Source organism: Eleutherodactylus coqui, chromosome 5, assembly GCF_035609145.1.
Source record: "Eleutherodactylus coqui strain aEleCoq1 chromosome 5, aEleCoq1.hap1, whole genome shotgun sequence".
In the NCBI taxonomy this organism is placed as follows: Eukaryota; Metazoa; Chordata; class Amphibia; order Anura; family Eleutherodactylidae; genus Eleutherodactylus; species Eleutherodactylus coqui.
In genome coordinates this window covers 196,510,037-196,517,514 of record NC_089841.1, presented here as the reverse complement: position 1 = coordinate 196,517,514, position 7,478 = coordinate 196,510,037, and positions in this window count along the sequence as shown.

Genomic DNA, 7,478 nt, shown 5'->3' with positions numbered 1-7,478 from the left:
ACAGACATACATTCAATTTTATATATATAGATTAAAATGCAAGATGGAAGCAAAATAAAACCTACTTTAGTCACTGCTAGTGATAAAACACCAGTAAGTTTCAATAACTTGAACATAAGAACAAACAGGGGATAAAACATGGTGCATACGAATAATGACTGAACTGCAAAGAAGTCTATCCGCATTTTGTTTTAGTGCACCAAAGCAAAACTCCAGGCAGTCAGTGATATACCGGTAGTTATTAGTTATTGTTTAAGCTTGGAATGCTTTTAGAAAGTCTTTCTTTGTTTTCAAAGAAAGCTTCACTCTCCAATTATGCAACAGTTTTGGTCTAAAGCCATCTCTCTTGGACCAACCACACACTGATTCAGTTGCCCTCTGTAACCCATTGGACTGCTCTCTCACAACTTTGAGTGTGCAGTGAATATGGGGGAAGCTCCGGAGGGGACAACTTTCAATATAACAAGTTGGGCCAAAAACTTGTTTGCTGTGAAAATAGTGATGGTCTCTTCCTCCCAATCAATGAGTGCTTTGAGGTCGCAAGCATCGAGGTTTACCGTTTCGGGAACTACAAAAGACCGCACTGCAGTGGAACCTTGTTCACTTCCAGTTCTTATTGCCATTCTGCCATTATTGTATTAACTACAAACACACTCTGTCTTGTATCATCAGAACAGAGAAGAGCGACGAGTACATTCTCAGGATGAGCCCACCAGGATCCGCTTTTTAGGTAGAGCTTTGAGGCATCCTTGACCCTCACATCTTGCTTCCCCAAAAGTTGAAATAACTTTATAGATGCCAAGGTCCAAACTTGATCTCATGTTTCACCTTAATCTCATAGAACATGGGAAGGTAAACTTGTGTTACCCAGGTTGCAAGCAGCTACAAGAACTTCGTATCCTCAGGTCCAAGATTATGCTTGCTCATATAGAGCAGCATGCCCCACATGCCACAAGTAAGCCACCTACTGTGTGACAGTTAACCACATTTAAGAGCTGCTTCTTCAGGATTGAGCTTGCCTTTCACTATTGCATTAAGATACTTCCATGCTACTACGCTGTCAGTGCTCATTTGGCTAGCAATATTCTCGCTGATATCAACAAGAGGTTCCAGAAACGAAAGTGGCTCAAATTCAGTCTTTCTATTCTGAGTCTCAACTTTGGAATAGAGTCTACCAACTGTAACACACCAGCCTTTATCTGAAGAGGTTGGTCCATCAAGCTTTGCCACAATACGATGGAATGGCAGCTCATTGATGTGAAGTCAGCAGAAAGACCTAAAAAGTCTTCGTTTGAGGAGTTCTTCAACACAGTGAAGCATGCCACGTTTCAAGCCAGACATCAGTAGTAGTAGCATTGCCAATTAGTTTGAGGCTAAGATCTATACCTCTGTCCTTTACCCAGTCGAATAATCCAATTGCACACTGTTTGTCCAGTTTTGCTATTCTTGTTTTGGGCTCTGGTGTATAGTGAGTAAGATAGTGATCTTTAGGCTCTTCTGTAACGGTCATATGACTTATCTTGATGGTGCGTTTCCTGAAGGTGCCTGTGGTCTCATCATGCATAAAATTAAAGTGTTATCCTTCCTATCAACAAAAGTGTTACTTTCCCCAGTCGTCTCCACGACAGCACCACCTGAGATAGCCTCCTCCTGGTTGGACAGGAACACACCGAGAGGTTAAAAAGCTTCCCCCTCTCCCACCTTCTTCAGTGTCTTCCTGTCCTGCTAGGAGGCAGGATCCCCGAGAGGTGCTGGTGGAGATGCCAGCATGAAGAAAATACTCACAGCAGGATCAGAGGGGAGTGGGTCTGCCTGTTCTCCCTTCCGGATGGTTTCTCCGGGCCAGGTTCCTCCTGCGGCGGCCCATGGGGGGGGGGGGGGTACAAAGCGGGGGCCTCGGCTCTTCTTGTCCACCGTGCATAGGGCCGGGCACAGTGCTCCCGGAGTCCCTTTGACGCACATCGGAGGGTGCGGGGTGCCGCGTCACGTATATAACGCGATGACGTCATCACGTAGGCGTCGCCGAACGCGAGGAGGGGGGAGCTTGGCGCGGAGGCGCCAAATTTGAAAATTAAAAGGAACCTGAAAGAAGACAAAACTCGAACAGGTAAGCCATTGCTATTAGGCTGGCTTATATTGCTCCAGGGTGTCTGCAGCACTGGTTTACAGATGAGTGCTCCAGCACTGGACACCGCTGAGTCTTCAGCGAGGGCCGTAAGTAGCCAGTGTGGCAAAAATGTTTATGCAAAAAGTCCAATGTATAATGTTTGGAATATTGCATCCTTATCCGCAAAAAACTCTGTTTGTCTGCCAGGGGGATAAAAAAGACGCCCCTCCCAGAATGAAACCCAAAAAATGTGCAAATTGCGGATTGAGACTGCTGGCTACGTATGAGAGACCTCTATGTACGGCATGCATAGCCAGGCTAGTTAAAGAAGAATCAGGGGGGATTCCTCGAGGATGTCAGGAGGAAGTTCGGTCAGCTCTGACATCACAAATAGTGTCGCCAGCGGGGGCATCCAGGGCTAAGCGCCAAAAAAGGGCGTATAGCCCGGAAGAATTTTCAGACTCCGAGAGCTCAATCGGGGAGCAGGAAGAACCAGCGCCCGAAGAGTCATGAAGACGATGATGAAGACTATAAGAAATATCTATTTCATCAAGGAGACTTAGCAGAGCTCATTAAGTCGCTCAGCGCTACACTCAAGATAAAGGAACCCAGAGAGCCACGTACTATACAGGACGAGATTTTTGGGGGACTAGGGGAAAGACGCAGACATACCTTCCCAGTCCATAGCAACATTTCCAAGCTGATTCAGAAGGAATGGAAAAAGCCTGATGCGGGATCTTTCTCCTCTAGGGGGGTTAAGAGACGGTACCCGTTCAAAGAAGACGTGTGCACAAGCTGGGAAGAAGTACCCAAAGTGGATGTCCCGGTGGCCAAGGTGGCTAAAAGAACAACTCTGCCCTTTGAGGACGCCACGCAATTAAAAGATCCAATGGATCAGAAGGCTGAGGGCCTCCTGAAAAGATCATGGGAGACAGCAGCTAGTACACTCAGACCGGGGGTCGCAGCCACATGCGTGGCCAGGACCTTAGGGGTGTGGTTGGAGCAGCTGGAGCTCCATATAACAAACAAAACTCCAAGGGAGCAGATTATAAACTCTCTCCCTATCCTAAAGTTGGCCGCAAACTTTTTGGCGGACGCGTCGGCGGAGACAGTAAAGCTCTAAGCAAAGGCGACAGCCCTGTCCAATTCAGCCAGAAGAGTCTTATGGCTAAAGTTCTGGTCAGGTGATTTAGCCTCAAAGAGCAAGTTGTGCTCTCTTCCATTCCACAGCCAATTTCTCTTCGGCCCAGACCTCGACAAAATTCTCGAGAAGGCATCCGACAGGAAGAAGGGGTTCCCAGAGGAGAAGCAACAGAGGGGGAAGACCTTTTTTCGGGCCCCAGCGCAACAGCCCGAACCTTATCAGGGGCAAGGGCAAGACAGGGCACTGGAGTTACCCCAAGGGGGATAGAGAGAGAAATTTCCTCTTCAACCCCCACCAGGGGGATTCAACGAAGCAGAGACCCTGACGCCATCCCAGTGGGGGCAAGGCTGGGGAACTTTGCGGATCGATGGGCCACGATTTGCGAAGGCACATGGATCCCAGAAGTCCTACAGCAGGGATACCAAATAGAACTGGTGCCCCTCCCCAGAAGAAAATACGTTACCACAAGGGGCTCAGCACAACAATTACGCCTACTACAGCAGAGCGTTCAGGACCTACTATATTCAAACGCAGTATCCTTTGTACCTCAGAACGAGGATACCCGGGGCCACTACTCCAGACTCTTCCTGATAAAGAAACCATGTGGGAAGCCGCGCATGATAATAAACTTGAAGCCCCTGAACGCCTTCATCAAATACCCAAAATTCAAGATGGAGTCAATCTCCTCAACAGTGAAGCTGATACCAGGGGCAGCCTATATGGCGTCTATAGGTCTAAAAGACGCGTACTTTCATGTGCCGATCCACAGGGATTCTCAGAAATACCTGAGGTTCGCGCTAAATACGGGCAGAAGAACAAGTCATCTTCAGTTCAGATGCCTTTTCTTCGGGATTTCCTCAGCGCCCCAAATATTTACAAAAATCATGGCAGAGGTAGCAGCCTACCTAAGGAAAAGATCAGTCCTGATAATACCTTATCTGGACGATATCCTGATTGTAGCAGAGTCCTGAGAGCTCCTGGCAGAACATCTGGCGACGGTCCTCGATCTGCTCCAATTCCTAGGATGGATATTAAACTGGGAGAAATTCAGCTTAGATCCCAGCAGAGAAAAGGTATTCCTGGGCATAACGCTCGACTCGGAGGCTCAACGCTCCTTTCTTTTGGAGATAAATATACAGAAGATCCGCCAGCTGGTGAGGACCTTTCTGTGGAGGCGGTCATGTACAGTCCGGGAGGCCATGTCAGGAAGCCTGACATTGTGCATCCCGGGGGTAGTGTGGGCCCAAGCGAATACCAGAGCCCTGCAGATCTCAGTCCTTTCTGCCTGGGACAGAAGACAGTCCTCAAAACTCAGTAAAAATATTGCTGCGTTGGTGGACATCCCCAGCAAACCTGCAAAGGGGAGTCCACTGGATACAGAACCCAGCCACACACGTCACGACTGATGCAAGTGCCTGGGGGTGGGGGGCGCACGTGGGAGACCAACTTCTACCAGGTCCTTGGCCGCAGGAGATAAAAGGTCAATCCTCAAACTACAGAGAACTCCAGGCGGTTTGGAAGGCCCTCCAACAGCTGGGGGATTCGGTAGGAAATCAGCACCTAAAGATCCTGTCAGACAACACCACGGCGGTGGCCCACATTCAGTGCCAGGGGACACAAGGTCAGCAGCCCTACAGAGCATCTCCCAGAAAATCTTCCGCTGGGCAGAGGGCCAAGTCCTCTCAATTTCGGCAACACATCTAAAGGCGGTGGTGAACCAGAGGGCAGATTTCTTCAGCAGAAGACGTATAGACCCAGGAGAGTGGTCTCTATCTCAGGAGGTGTTCAGAATCCTGACGAACAAGTGGGGACCCCCACAACTGGATGTATTTGCAACCAGGGAGAACGCCAAGGTGAAGAACTTCTTCTCCCTCAGACCAGGGGACCAGCCAACAGCGGTAGACACCCTGAGCCAGGATTGGGAAAAAAAGCTTGTGTATGCCTTTCCTCCAATACCATTGATTCCAAGAGTGTTGCAATGCTTCAGATCACAGATATGCACACTAATCCTGGTGGCCCCCTTCTGGCCAAAGAAAAGCTGGTTCGGTCTTCTAAAAACTCTGAACATCCAGGACCCAGTCATCTTCCCGGCCCAGGCAGATCTACTGACGCAGGGACCCCTGAGCTACCCAAATATAGACAAATTCCACCTAACAGCCTGGATCTTGAGGAATCCACACTGAGAGGGAGAAGGTTCTCTGAGAAAGTAATTGGGACCCTAATGTCAAGTAGGAAGAAAACAACCAACCTTCTCTATCAAAAGGTCTGGAAGAGGTTTACCTCATGGAGGCAGGGGAGAGATCCCCCAGGCTCCGTTCCAGACATCCCCTTAATCTTGGAGTTCTTGCAAGGGGGCCTGGATATGGGCCTCTCCCAAAGCACCCTAAGAGTTCAGGTCACAGCCCTTAGTGCTCTATTTGACACCAAGTTATCAGAGAGCAGGTGGATTAGCAGATTCCTGACAGCAGCAGACAGGTTACGACCTGGGACCACAAATATATTTTCGGACTGGAATCTAAATTGGGTCCTGAAGGCTATGTCAGCAGAACCCTTCGAACCGATCGAGGCACTGCCAATAAAGATGCTCACGATTAAAACAGTCTTCCTGGTAGCCATTACCCCTCAGCAAGATGGGTTAGTAAACTACAGGCCCTATCTATCCGCCACCCGTCCCTTAAAATCACTGACACAAAGATAGTGTTTAAAACAGATCCAGCCTTTATGCCAAAGGTAGTGCCACCCTTCCATAGAGCTCAGAATGTAGTAATCCCCTAATTCTTCAATAAACCTAAAGACGAGGGAGAAAAAACCCTAAACTGCCTGGACGTCAGGAGAGCGATCCTGAGTAATATTGACACTACAAGTCACTGGAGACGAGACGACAACCTGTTTGTCCAGTTCTTTGGCCCAAACAAAGGGAAAAAGGCGGCAAAAAGCTCCATTACGGAATCCTATAGGGCCCTGAGGAAAGAAGTCCCCTCAGTTCTTAAAGCCCACTCCACAAGGGCAGTAGTGTCTTCATGGGCCGAGCATAGTTCAGCGTCTGTTGAACAGATATGCAAGGCCGCAGTTTGGAGGAAGCCGCACACTTTCGTTAAGCATCATAGGGTAAAAGTGCAGGAAAAATTTACGCAATATAATTTCGCTTAGTAAAAATATAGGTTAAAATACCAGTTAGGTAAAGATTTAGGTTAAGCTCCTGCCCCAGCAATTCGTTAGAAACCACTGAGGAAGGTGGGAGAGGGGGAGCTTTTTAACCTCTCGGTGTCTTCCTGTCCAATCAGGAGGAGGCTATCTCAGGTGGTGCTGTAGTGGAGACTCCTGGAAACCCGATTATCGGGTAGGTAAAACCCCTTATTTTTGCAACATTAGAATTTTCCTCTGCTCTTGACTATTTCATAGCATGCTCTTTGGCACGAAACACCTTTTTGGTATCACATATGAGGTGTTTCTTATCTTCTCCTAGATGGCCTGTACACAGGCACAGGAATAATCACCGAGCAAATGTTACGACGAAAACGGTGGACTTCTAGGAAAGACGCTGAATTTTAAGTGAATTGTGTGTTCCCTCCGGTAGCAAAAATTGCTTTCCAAAATTTTTTTTACACCCAATCAACTCTGAATTAGTCAATATATAAAAAAAAGTGACACACTGAATCAAAAATAACGCATGCATGTGTATGACATACCCTAATGTATGATATATATATATTTGAATTCCTAAGCACAGTATTGTTTATAATGGTACAACATTGGTGTTTAGGTCTAATATGGTGGATGTATACAAGTGAATGGTTCCGTTCTTTTCCGTGTTACCGTCCGGGCTCACAGCCTGAATCATCTGCTGTCCTCTTGCATGCGGAATCCAATCCGTTCGCATGAGCCCGGTCTTGCACGGGATGTTCTGTCGGGTGCAGATACCTAACAGATCATCCCAACGATTATTGGTCCGCTGCTTTTACACAGGAACAATCATTGCCAGTGAATAGAGGCGGAGCGGGCCGGGGATCATTCCTGCCGGCCTCCATTCCCAGTAACAGGCAGTGGTCCACAAGTGAACGACTCCCTGTTTACATGGAACAATCCAACGTTCAGTTTTTTGCATGCAGAAACTGAATGGCGAACAAATTCTTGTTCGTTGTTCAGTCGGTGCATGCATCTACACTGAACAATATTTCAGATTCTCAATAGATCGCGGAAATCTGAATAAGTGTTCCGTGTAAAAGC